This window comes from Elgaria multicarinata, chromosome 8 (genome assembly GCF_023053635.1).
Source record: "Elgaria multicarinata webbii isolate HBS135686 ecotype San Diego chromosome 8, rElgMul1.1.pri, whole genome shotgun sequence".
Taxonomy (NCBI): Eukaryota; Metazoa; Chordata; class Lepidosauria; order Squamata; family Anguidae; genus Elgaria; species Elgaria multicarinata.
The window spans coordinates 13,848,577-13,862,383 of record NC_086178.1 but is presented as its reverse complement, the minus strand read 5'-3'; the positions used below and the strand labels follow the sequence as shown (position 1 = coordinate 13,862,383).

General features: G+C 44.4%; 1 protein-coding gene across 1 annotated transcript in view; it reads right to left on the bottom strand.

Annotated features, from left to right (window-relative positions):
• Positions 1 to 10,022: 10,022 nt before the first annotated feature.
• Positions 10,023 to 13,807, bottom strand: part of LOC134402450 (T-kininogen 1-like) — a 37,052-nt gene continuing 33,267 nt past the window's right edge. Inside the window, exon 17 of the mRNA XM_063131899.1 lies at positions 10,023 to 11,577. The gene's annotated coding sequence lies outside the window, so the exon portion shown is untranslated. The remainder of the gene's footprint in view (positions 11,578 to 13,807) is intronic.

Genomic DNA, 13,807 nt, shown 5'->3' with positions numbered 1-13,807 from the left:
TGGAAGAGAACGTCCCGACAAACTAGCTGATGCTAGGGTCCGCCAGAAGCTAAAACGCTTAATAAAAGCTTTGTAGATTACCTAGCAAGCCTCGTCATTTGTCTCCCATCGAAAGCAAGAGCTTACTGAGAAACATGACACTGGCCTCGGAGGCATCCAAAATAGCTGGGTGGCGAAAAGCTGGGGAATGCTGTTTACATTGAATTCAGATCATCAGGACTGCCTTGGCAGTGGCATGCATGTAAGCATCAAGTGAGTTATTCTCAGTGGTGGCATCTGAACCAGAGCCACAACCCTCATAGCTTCTTTACACGAAAAAGAGAGAAGGCGGGAAGGGGCAGTCTCTTGATAATACTTGTCATTTATATTGTGCTTTTGAATGTTTGAAGAGATTCACGTACGTTATCTTATTGTAATCCTTACTACATCCCGATAAGGAGGAGTATTATGATTTGTGGCAAACAATAAAAGATACAATGATAAACAGATGAAAGATATAAAATAACGTTTTAAAAATTGTTACTTTTAAAACAGAGTAATGATAAAACCTGTGGCTGGTCAGTCAAGGAAGGCTTCCTGGAATAAAGATGGTTTCAAGAGGTGCCGGAAACAACACAGCATTTTCGCCTGCCTGGGCCCCAGAGGCAGGGAGTTCCATAGAAAGGGGGCCACCACATTGAAGGCTCTTCTCTGGGTGGACTCCAATCAGGCACTCTCTGATATCTTGGTCCCAAGTTGTTTAGGGCTTTATACACTAGGACCAAAACCTTAAACCTGGCCTGGTAGCCAATAGGCAGCCAGTGCAGTTGCCTCAGCAAAGGAGTTATATGTTGAAAAAGGGGTGGCTTCTGACAACAGCCAAGCTGCTGCATTTTGTGCTAGCTCCAGCTTCTGGAGAGTCTCGTGTGGTGCAGAGCGGTAAAGCAGCAGTTTCTGCAACTGAAACTCTCCCCACGGCCTGAGTTCGATCCCAGCAGAAGCTGGTTTCAGGCAGCTGGTTCAGGTTGACTCAGCCTTCCATCCTCCCGAGGTCGGTAAAATGAGTACCCAGCTAGCTGGGGGAAAGGTAATAATGGCCGGGGAAGGCAACGGCAAACCACCCTGCTATAAGGCCTGCCAAGAAAACGACAGCGAAAGCTGGCGTCCCTCCAAGAGTCAGCAATGACACAGTGCTTGCATGAGAGGTTCCTTTCCTTTTTCCAGCTTCTGGAGCAGCCTTAACGGCAGCCCCATGCATTGCAGTAATCCAGGCTTTGGGTTACTAGTGCCTGTGGCCAAGCTATCCCTGTTCAGGAGAGGCCGTAGTCGGCGAACCAGCCAAAGCTAATAAAAGGCACTCAAAGCTGCTGTGGCCACTTGGGCCTCCAGCAACAGCGATAGATCTAGAAGTATCCCTAGACTATGAAACTAATCTTTCAAAGGGAGTGCAACTACATCTAGAACGGGCAATGAGCCTATCTCCTGGACTTGGGAACAACTTACCCACAGGGCTTCTCTTTTGCCAGGGTTCAGTTTCAGTTTATTGGCCTTCATCCAGCCCATTACTGAGTCTAGGCACTGATCCAGGACTTGCACAGCCTCACCTGATCCAGATGTCACAGGGACATAGAGCTACATATCATCAGCACTTTGAAGGCTCTTGGCTCTGTAGGAGGAATTTTCTGGTGGTCTTTTTAATTTGAAGAGGTACTGAACACAGGCTGGTTCAAAGCGTAGGGCTTATCCCATAAAGTTGATTGGTGGGAGATTCTGGACAGATAAAACGAAGTACTTCTTAACAGAGTACATAGTTAAACTATAGAATTCTCTTTCACAAGATCTAGTGATGGCCAGCAATTTGGATGGCATTAAAAAGGGGTTAGATAAATTCCTGGAGGAGAAGGCTCTCAATGGCTACTAGTCTGGATAGCTATGTGCTGCCTCCAGTAGCAGAGCCAGTAAATGTATGTACACTAGTTGCTGGGGAACATGGGTGGGAGGGTGCTGTTTCACTCATGTCCTGCTTGCAGGTTCCTGGTCAACAGCTGATGTGAACAGAACGCTGGACTAGAGGAATTCTTGGTCTGATCCAGTATGGCCCCTCTTATGTTCTGCTATCTGCTGTCTCAAATGTCATTAAAACAATATTTTATTACTGATCACATGTTTCCTGCCTATATAGGACAATGAGTTCTAATCTCCAGGAGTAAATTTGTGTTGTTTTGGACTCAGGAGAAAAGATGCTGTTACTGAGGCATGCTCTGAGTCTGCGATGGCCTCCATATTGGCCTTCTTTAAAACCAACCTGGAGTTATGTGAAAATAAAATATAATCTAAGGTTTATCCCTGGATCATCCAGGGGTCAGACCTGTTCATCTAGGTGACACACAGGGGATCCAGTGCTCAGGCAGGGGCGAACCCTGGATGATCCCAGGATAAACCTGAGGTCTAGCTGTGGCCCAAGTTAACATTTTAAAGAATGTTTAAGAGAATTGACAGTTTTACACTTGTCCCTGTCTTTGTCCTGCCTCTGTTTATTTTCCCTGAAGCGTCCAGATTGGAGTCAACGATAAAATTCAAATTGCCCCCTATTATTGTTGCTCTTGTCTCAAACTTAGATTTATCTAATAGTGTCAAGGTACTGTAAAAAAATTAGCTTGATCCACATTGGGACAGTAAATTGCTCCTAGTGTTAACTTTTCTATCCCCAGCAGACCCCTGGTAAATATATATCTTTCCCTAATATCCTTCTTCACATCCAGAATTTTAAAGTCCAAGTTTCTATGAAGGATTATTGCAACTCCTCTGGAATCCGAGGAACCCCTGGCCACAAATACCTCCCTCCATTCCTAGAAAGTATAATAATTTGTGTGGCTCTTTTTTTATCATGGGTTTCTTGTAACAAAATTATATTGGGTTTATTTTGCATAATTACCTTTTGTACTCTCTTCATTTTGGTAATTGATCCTAGTCCTTTTACAATGAAAGACATTGCCTTTTATTACAGTCATTTCCCAGAAGGATACAGCCTATTTCTTCTTGTCTCCTCTGTGGTCACTGCCTTCTTGCAATTACAGTACATAGACTGAATGGCTGAACGGGTATCTAACCAGTAAGCACAACTTTTAGCCTACAACCAAATAAATCTTATACTTCTCCATCTCTGTGTGACTCCTCTCTGCAAGTAGTCACTCACGAGAAGTAGCTCAAGACTGCTGAGTGGAATCAAATGGGGGACATGACAGCAGCAACCAACCCTTTAACAAAACCTCCTCACCCCAGCCAGAAGCTAATAACATGAAATTAAAGATAGCAATATGCTAGTTTATATATGCAATATGCTAGTTCTTCAGAAGCTAGCTTTGTTATTTATTTATTTATTTATTATTTGTTGCATTTATATCTCTCCTTTTTTCCTCTAAGGAACCCAAGGCAGCGTCCATAATCCTCCTCGTCTCCATTTCATCCTCACAACAACAACCCTGTGAGGTAGGTTGGGCTGAGAGTCTGTGACTGGCCCAAAGTCACGCAGTGGGTTTCCATGACCAAGTGGGGACTAGAACCTGGATCACCCGACTCCCAGTCCAACACTTTAGCCACTACACCACACTTTAGCCACAGTTATTAGTGATCCAGGTCTCTGGACACTTAGTTAAAATTATCTTTTCGCATTTTCATTCATCCAGAATCTTTTTTTTTTCTTTTTCTTCGATGCTCTGAAGGTCCAACTTTGTTTTTTGTTTTTTTTTAGGTCTACCATGGAAAATATGATGTTTTCTTCCTGACTAGACAGGAATTCTTCACTAGGTGCATACTCATATGAATTAGAAATTATTTAGCCACACAGTGATCTGTGATCACTGTTGTTGTGCTATTCATGTTGACAATGCTTTTGGAGGTATAGCCCCACCGGTATTTTATTCCCTCTTTGTGAAGTCGCTTTATACAATATTTAAATACTTTGCGCCTTTGCAGCATTCCTGGGCTGATAGCTTGAAAGAATGTTATTTCTTGTTGTTCATGTAAGATTTTATGCCCATTGTGTGCGCTAGTCAGAATGGTGTTTTTAACTTCAAGATTTGTAAATATCCCTTGGTTTAGCTCTGCTTTGCAGTTGCAATCCTGCCACCTTGTGGGCTCTTTCTATGTCTGCTCCTGAAAATGTGAGTTGTGGCAATTGCTTCTGGCGATTTATAGTATGCTCGTGACTGGCCCATTCCTGGAAGTTTGCGGGTCAATTTTATGACAACATAAACAAACAGGTCATCTCCCGCCCTTCCTCCCAGCAATCCTGTTTTATTTTAATACAGATTAAAACCCACTATTTATTTATGATTGGTTTTTATTCCTTCACTAGATGGGACTATTCTACTCCAGCCTATTCTTTTCAATCACATTCCCTTTTCAATTAAAAATCTTGTGGTCTGGCAAGTTCATCCCATGTACACTTTTGTTCTGGTTTACCCTCAAATTATCCCATTTCCGTTATACAGTGCTTATATAGCATATGAAAACTTGTAAACTTACACCTCTGCCGTAGCGCGTTGGGGAGATCCATTGAGGTTCACTCACACATGTTATTATCCCCACCCCACAGATCTTCTTTGTACCTCCTCCTACCGTTTATTGGTTGTTTGAAGTGGGGACAACTCCCCCTCTGACAACAGAGATTGGGATTTGCTTCTCTTGTTACTGAACACCAAAGTAGAACTTTACGGCCATGGCTAGACCAGGCCTATATCTTGGGATTGTCCCGGGATCATCCCTGTGCAATCAAATGACACACAGGGGATCCCGGGAGCAGGCAGGGATGACCCTTCCATTTGCCTGGGATAATCCTTAGGTCTAGCTAAGGTCTATGTAAGACTGCAGTCAACTCTTTTGCATGCTTACTCAGTAATTAAATCCCATTGAGTCAAACGGAATGCATTTCCAAATTAGAGCCCCTCGGATTGCAGTCTGAATTTTTGCAACTTTAAAAAGGAAAAAAAATGGAGTTGGTGGCTGGGGTGGGGGAGCGAAGCGAGGTAGGAATTGGCCATCTCAACTCCCAGGCCACAGCTAGACCTAAGGTTTATCCTGGGATCATCCAGAGTTCACCCCTGCCTGAGCACTGGATCCCCTGTGTGTCACCTAGATGAACAGGTTTGACCCCTGGACGATCCAGGGATAAACCTTAGGTCTAGCTATGGCCCCAGTGTACGGAAGAGGAGACTTCAAATGCATTCCATACCAAGGCCTCCAATGACAGATAAATTGAGAGGGAAATCACAGTTAGTGAAGGGATTAAGCCATCCTTTCCCATGTGGGGGCTCCCAATAAAAACTGGACCCCCCCATTGTTAAAGAAAAGGAAAAGGTGGGGAGATGCAGGATTCCCCCCCCCCCCCATGGAGAATGTTTCCATCTCTGCTTCCCCCTGTTTGAGTCTCCTGCCATCCCCCACTCAACTTCACATGCTCAAAGGAATGGAAGTATGATCTGTGTCCTTCCCCCAACAACTCCCGTTCAAATAAGAACAAGAGCAACACATGTTTTTAGGGAGACGAATCAATACGGGAAGAGAGACACAGCCTGTGTCTGTGATGTTGGGATGAGCCCCTCCCCCCTAGAGAGCAAGGAGGGGGTAGGGGAACAGACACAGACACAGACACAGACACACACACACACACACACACACACACACACACACACACACACACACACACACACAGAGATTCAGAAGCAGCCAAAGGTCTTTGCTTGAAACTGACAAGACATCTGGGTGAAAGTGACCAGCTTTATCTTGCTTTGAAGAGTGCTCTTTCCCACCTAGGGAACAACCTGTTCCTTTGCAGTGGAAAATGGTTAAACACACACACAGAGATCTAAAGAGTCTCCCCCCCCCCACCTTCGTTTCCTCCCTCACTGTCCTGTCTGCTTGATTTGTATATATGTGGGTGAGGGTTGCTGCTGCTGCTTTTTGCTTGTTCAACTGGGGGATTTAGCTGCTCCTGTTTCCCTGCCAGGAGGGAGCGGTGGAGTTCAGAAGCAGCAGGAGGAAAGGATTTCAATTTGCACACCCCTCTCTTTCATCAGCAATACCGCCCTTTGAAAACACGCCCACAGAACAGCGCATTGAAAATGATGGATGAAAACACATGTTGAAATTTGAGCGATGTGTTTTCGCATGCCTGGAAGAACCAGACATTCGCTGCACCAAAATATTTCACTATAAGGGGTGGAGGGGAAGAACCGCAATCACAGCAGGACATAGTCAACGTCATCCAAGCCCTTCGCAGTTAAAGCAGACTATAATGTCAGCGTCATTTGAGTCTTTTGTGTAGATTTCGCTGCAACAGCGCAATATAAGGTTGGTGGGATGAAGCTAACTGTTTGTCACTGTCAGAAGGAGCCCTTTTTGAACATGAAAGATCTGAGATGGGCTTATGGTAAGAAAGTGTTCTTTTTTCCCTAATGTAGAGAACACCTCTGACAACCATGCAGTTTCAAAACTGACCACGTCACCCCCTTCTGCTGATTCTGCTAGACCCCTGAGACACAGATTGGGCCTGCAGCTATAATTCTCTGAGGATTCTATGCGCTGCTGCAGTTTATCATTAGAATTCAGCACTCTCTTATTGAGGAGGCCTAATTCCTCGGCTTCGTTTGCAGTCTTTCCAATATCATCTAATTTTGCTACAACCCCATCTATTTTGTTCTCCGAAGGCTCCATGGCTTTGTCCATTCCTCTCAGAGACTTTCTAGCTGATGAGCTATTAATTGCATAGGTTCCATACCTATGCAATTCCATACCTGGGCAGCTTCTGTGCCGTTGTAGGGCCGTCCTCTTATTCCTCGTTGTCCAGACTCAGAGTAGTGTTTCTTGGCCCAAAATACACTGTACGGTCTTCATTTTTCAGCTGTGATGATTGCTGGGGCATTCCTGACTTTATTCCACTGAGTTTCAGCTTCTGAGGGCTCAATTTTTGCTGTTGGATAGGATTGATTTTAGGTCACCGTGGACAGCTCAGGCCTAGGCAGCCATCTTGTTCGCACGCAGGCTCCCCTCCCCCGCACTTTAAACATATCTGAGAAAGCCCTTTCTGTTAGTCTTAACATCTCTCTCCAACCTCAGCTCATTTTGAGCTTTAGCTTTTCTGACAGCATCTCTGAAATTCTGGGCTACCTGCCTGTACACTTCCCTACTAACCTGCCCCTCTTTCCACCTCCTATGTGTCCCTTTTGATTTTCCAATCATCCTCGCTAAGCTTCTTGTGTAGTCACGTTGGCTTCTTCTAGTGCCTTCCTTCTACCCACCCTCCCCCCAATTGGGATTCTTTCTGATTGAGCCTTTATTTCTTTTTTTAGGAACTCCCATCCTTGCACTCATCTTCCTGTTAGGCTTTCTTGCGATGGAATTCTACATAACAATGCTCTGAGTTTATTAATCAGATTTCCTGAAGTCCAAAGCATGTTTGACTACACTCAGCTTTATTTTCCCTTAAAATGAGGAACTTGAGCATTACATGGGGCATGTCTAGATGAGGACTTAGCCCGGGGATTGCCCCAGGATCATCCCTGTGCATCCACATGATGCACAGGGGATCTCGGGGGCAGGGAGGGATGATCCCTCCATTTCCCTGGGATTACCAGGATGGCTGTTAGCCTGTTTTCCCCCAAAGTCTTGGGATCGTCCCAAGACCACGGGATGTGTGGGCGGCTGTCCTGGTTCCTCACAAGTAAATGCAAGGAGCCGGGAACCAGGCACAGGGCATGGAGCTCTTCAAGTACTCCGTGCCCATCGGGGCTGGGGAGGGGAGCGGGATTGGAGCTTTTCTTTTCTTTTACTTACTTTTGTGTTGGTGTGCAGGTTTGCTCCAGGTTCTTTTCTTTTTTAAAAAATGGTGGGCGTGACGTCCTCCTTCCTCCCGGGACGTCGCATGCCGCATGTGGACCAGGGGGAGGATCTCACGATCAGCATATTGTGAGATCCTCCCCCTCCCCTGATGTAGACATACCCATGGTCAGTTTCCCCCAAAGTTCCTGCTACTTTCACCTAATCAACTAACTCTTCCCACTTGGTCAGAATCCCGTGAAGGATGGCTGATTTTCTTGTTCCTTCCTCCATGCTCTGAAGGAGAAAGTTGTCAGCAAGGCAAGTCAGACATTTCCTGGAGAGACCGTGTTTGGCAGAGTTTGTCCCCCCAACATGCATGAACATTAAGGCACTGCGCAGACCTAGGGTAGTAGCCAATGGAATGCTTACGCCCACCCACCTCCAATTCTCCAGTGCCCTGCCAATTCTTTTCTGCAAGTGGCCCGTACTACTTGCACAAAGGCAATTTAGCTGTTCTGGGGGCAAGGTGAAATGGAGGCAGCCCATTTCTGGGAAGAGGTAGGTCGGCAGAGCTCGCATAAGGGGTACGGAATGGGGCATATACTTCAGGGTAAAGAGAAGGCCTTAGACCTCAGTGTGATTCAACACAGTCTCTCCCTCCCTCCACTTCTCCCTCCCTCTTAACCAACACTGGTGTATGTCCAGTGGCTGTTGTTTTGTTTCAGGATCTAGAAGCTGAGCTCGTTTGAGAGCATATCCCCATCTCTCCTTAATTACTGATGGTAATTTTGCTGGTGCAGAAGCTTTTGTCAAATGTTCATTTAATAAAATGCCTTGCAGGTCTGGAAGCTGATGCTTTGTCAATAAGTGGCAGGGCAAGAGGTGGTACCATTCTCCTGTTCCCACATCTCCATCTCTGTATATCATTTTAAATGAGAAAGAGCTGAAGCCTCCACTGCACGGGCTGCAAGTGAGATGGTTGGCACGTAGCAGCTAACTATGGGTTGAACAAGCCTAAACAAGTCAGAGTGTTGGGTTTGCACGTCATAACAACAACTCAGGATTTTTACAAAGCCAGATGTGAAACAGAAGTGACAAGTGCGTTGCACTCAGTGCGCCCATTTGCCCCAGCTCTGCCATGGCTAACTATGGATTGTTTAACACATAGGCCTTAGCTAGACTTATGGGATAATCCTGGATGGAGGAGAGGTGATCTCGTGTTGCGATTAACATGAGATCCCGCCCTCATTTACATGTCAGGCGCGGCGACCTCCGGAGGAGAGGCATCGCGTCTGCCTTTTTTTTTTTTTTAAAGGGGACGGAGGCTTTTTTTTAAAAAAATAAACTTATTTCCCCACTCCCCACACCCAAGCCCTGATGGGCGCATCTCCCGGCTCTGGGCAAGTAATCACGTGGAGCAGGGAAAAGCCGCGGAAACGGGCCACACATTCCACGGTTTTGGGCTCAGCCCGAGACCAGGGGAAAAACTGGGCCCAAAGTGTAGGGCTGCATCCCAGGGTCAGGGAGGGATGATCCCTCCCTGATCCTGGGACCCCCTGTGTATCATCTGGATGCACAGGGGCATTCCCGGGTATCAGCCCGGGCTAACCGCTGGTCTAGCTAAGGCCATAGTTAGCTGTTATGTGCAAGTTGGCTGTTAGTTTTAGTCATGAACCTCTCTAAGGCTGCCCTGATAATGGGACCAACCTTATTTAATAAGCCAAACTGGTGCCATCCAGTTGTAAACCCCCAGCATTCCCCATCCAGCATGTTCAAAGGCTATGATCTTTCAATTAAGTATACTTTACACTGTGATGCTTGGTTTTTATTCGCTATATAGTCAGGGAAAAACACACAGCCACATTTACTGCATTGTAGTAATAGAAAGAATCGGCCACATTCTGCTTTCAGTTTTACTATCTGAATGGTAGTGTAGTTCTACCGATGTCATTTTTCCCCAATATGTCAGGAAAAAAATGGTCAGGTGCAGGAAGTTAAATCACATAATTCTCACAGGAAATGACTGTCTAACCAGGTGTTCAGAGAAAGGTAACATTTATCTGAGCTGTGGTGCTGCCCCAGAAGCGTAATTACCATGTTTTGTTCAGATGGAGTTTTTCCCCCCTCCGGGGTTAAGGCCAGAGACAACTGGGTTTGTAAATTAGCAGCGGAAGCCAGCAGTGATGTCCTGAAACCACTCCCCCACTCCCAGTCTATGGATCATTAAAATCCTGCTTTGGCAGCGCAACAGCTGGGCTCGAGTGAACAGCCAGCAGGAGGCGGCTTTCCAGATAGGCCGACTGAACCCACCAATCCGTGATCCAGTTCTCCATGTGAGCCGCCCTGCGTGGCAGCCGTGCCTGGAGCCTCTCGCCCTCTCCGTCCGGCGCTTCGAACTCTGACACCAGTTGCTGCGGTTGCTCCAGGTTCTCTGGGCTCATCAGGGGCTCCAGGGAACGCAGGTACCGGGCCATGGTTTGGGCCAGCGAGGGCAGGGGCTGGCGGGGGAGCGAGAAAGACGAGGCATGCCTGCGGTGGAGCACCACGGATTTCAAAACTGGGGGCTTTCTGCAGCCCCAGGGCTGCCACATCAACCTCCACGTTCCCAGTCTATGGATCAATTTGATATCTCTTCAAATTTGCTTCTGCTTTTTCCCTTTATGAAAACAAAGGAAGGTGATGAATGTTTGCATAAAAATTCATGCTTCACTTCAACAATGAAAGAAGCAGAGAGCCCAGTTGAAGCATCTTGAAAAAGCAACATTGATGACCAAATCAGTGTTTACATTTCTGATTTGTACATCTGACAATTACATTGCAAATGAGCTCAACAAACTGCAGGAGAACCATCTGCAATTGAAAGTCCGGTTTTAATGTTATATATGTCTGCAACTCCAAGTCCCAAGAACTTTTTCACCTCCATTGTTGCAGGATTTTCTGGGTTCTTGAAGACACAATTTGTTTTTTGCAGCAGAGCATCTGCAAGAAGAAAATCTTCAAAACATCTCTAGGTGGCATCTGAAACTGTTTCATGGGGTTTAGCCATTTCTTCTTCATGGGAAGGTAGAAGTTCTGCAAGTGTGAAGTTCACTAGGTCCTCCTGAAGCAAGGTTATGGGAACTATCATAGGTTTCCATGGTCTTCCTAGACACTTTGGAGCAAATGGTTGTGTCAGAACTGGCAGTCAGTCAAATATAAAAATTAAACTTGCAGGGCTGTCTTGTAATGGGGAATTTGGGAATCTGAAAAAAGAAATCTTAGTTTCGATTTATTCTTATATCTTCCTCTTATAGAAAAGGTTTTTGAAGTGGATGGTGGATTTGGTATTTCACAGAAGGTCTATCCTTTGTCTTTTTCTCTTCAGTTGGATTTTTTTATTACATCCTTTCACAGAAGACCTATCCTTTGTTTTTGTTTTTTTGATGGTGGCCTCATCTATGAGCATGACCTAACTGAGCAGTGCCTCAGTTTCTAGGAGAGGTCATGTTTACTCTGAAACTATGGTGATGGGTAGAACATGGCTTTGCCTGCAAAAACCAAAAAGCCATCATAATGTATTTAGTTACTTGAAATTGTCCGATCCTTCCTGAAATTTGAGGTTGTGTAATAACATGCAAGTTTGCCCATCAAATAACGATTAAAATGGAGTCCTATATAAATTGGCAGCTGACGCTCTTCTCAGGTTTAGTCCAGAATCGTGTGTCATTTCCCAACCTCTACGAGGTCGAGGCCATGAAGGTGTGAGAATGGCCGCATAAGTGGAGAGCTCTATCCCAGATGCTGAAGAAATAATAATAATAATAATAATAATATTTATTTATTACCCGCCTCTCCCTCTGGATCGAGGCGGGGAACAACACCAAACGCAATATAATACATAAAATTAGTTAAAAGAGCATATAAAATCAATACGGTATTAAAGTAACAATCACAATTCTTAGGTTTAAAATTCATTTGGGTAGGCCTGCTGGAAGAGACTACTGTTTACGGCTGTCTTAACCTCAGAGAGAGAGAGAAACCTCTGTAAGCAAGTATAAAATATGTAAGTTTTGCTCATTTATCTAAAAACTGACAGGAGAAGGTTATCTGATTCTACCGAGGGGGAAAACAGACTACAGCTGCTTTTAAAACGCCGACATGGGACTATTGAACAACAAAGAGAAATAAACTGGTGAGTTATGGTCTGTGCCGGGAGCAGTCTCGGACTGCTAATAACACTGTTAAGCTGTGATAAAGTAAATTGAACTTTGTAGAGGAATGTTAATTGACCCCACTAAGAAGAAACCTAAGGTCATTACTGACTTTTTCAAACCATTAGAAAGTAACGGCCGGGCAAGTCTAAAAACAGACATGGCAGAGAGTGTATCCAACATGGCTGAAAGTGCATCAAACAAATAGTTCCTGCTACAGCGTCTTCTTTACAGATAAAAAACTTCCAGCAGGGGGGTTCGGCTCTAAAGGAAGAATTCAAAAATCAGTTACTTTCCTTTAAACCTTATCCTTCAAGAAACTTGGAGGGAACTTATGCGTCCAGAAAATTCATGAGATGGGAATTAAGATTACTGGGGTGGCAGAGACAGCTTCAAATCCACTTGATTTACCAATTGCTAATTCCAAAGTTATAAAAAGTTACAAAGTTATGCTCTTCATGGTTTTAATTTTTGTGAACCGCCCAGAGAGCTTCGGCTATTGGGCGGTATAGAAATGAAATGAAATAAATAAATAAATAAATGATAATAAAAGAGCTCCAGAGAGAAAATGATGAATTAAGAGACAAGACTGAACAAATTGGGAACATGGAACGCCAGAATAATTTACGCTTTAGGGTGGTCCAGGAAGGAGAAGAGAAAGATGATATGAAAAACTTCTTGGTTTCTTGGTTCAAAACCCTGATTTCAGACTTGGAACTCACTGCATATGACTTTGAGCGTGCTCACTGCGCAACAAGGATTAGGCCTAAAGAAGTCCCTCCTCCCAGAGGCATTATAATACGCTTTGCACGTGACATCAAGAAAGAACAAATATGGCAACAACTACACTCCTTGGGAGATATAACATATAAAGATAAAAATAATAATTGTGTTGCAAGACCTTGCTCCTGAGACTTCGAACAAATGCAGGGAGTTTTGCACCTTCACATTACGACTCCAAGAAGCTGGGATATGGCATTGCTGGGGCTTCACCTTTAAGCTAATAGTTACGAGAGATACTGGGATGCTTTATAGCCCGAAATGTGAAGGAAGCTGTTCGCCTATTGACAATTTTGGGAATTGAGCTTCCAGAGGGGATAGCCAACACTGAAGATCTATCTGGAGAAGATCCATCTGGAGATGACGCTGGAAAAAAAGGTGCCCCCCCCCCAGGAGAAAGCTGGAAAACAGTTCAGAATCGAAGCAGGCAGTGCAAGAAACATTTCAAAACCCCGGAATCTAATATACCATCAACCTCAGGGAGAGCTCCATGATCAGGAACAATAAGGGGGGGAAAATGAAAGCTAATGAAAGGTTCTTCATACGTTCTGCTTTTAGGATGCTTTTAGGATGCTTTTAGTATGTTTTTTAGGAAGTTTTAACAATGTATATTGTGTTTTGATTAATATTTTATACTTGTTGTTGTTCCCCACCTTGATCAGGATGGAGAGGCGGGTTAGAAATAAATTTATTATTATTAAGTGGAATTTTATAACAAATTAAGTATACAATATTTCCTGTCTTTTTTATTTTTATTTTTTGCTTTGTTCAGATCTGCTTGCAGAGGAATAATCCTCCCCTCTGCAACCTATTTAATGTATCCACAGTCATCACGTTAGGCTCGGAAAGGAAGGGAGAGGTGGTGGAGAGGGATTATTTTGTTTCGGGGATAATTTTAAGTACACATTATTATTTTGTGCTGTTTACTTCATTTATATGTTTATTGCTACAAGAGTCAAGCTTCTTAGGCTCTATGTTGTAATGCCAAAGAGTTTTGGGCTTAACAATCAATCAAGTTATCATAGAATCATAGAATCATA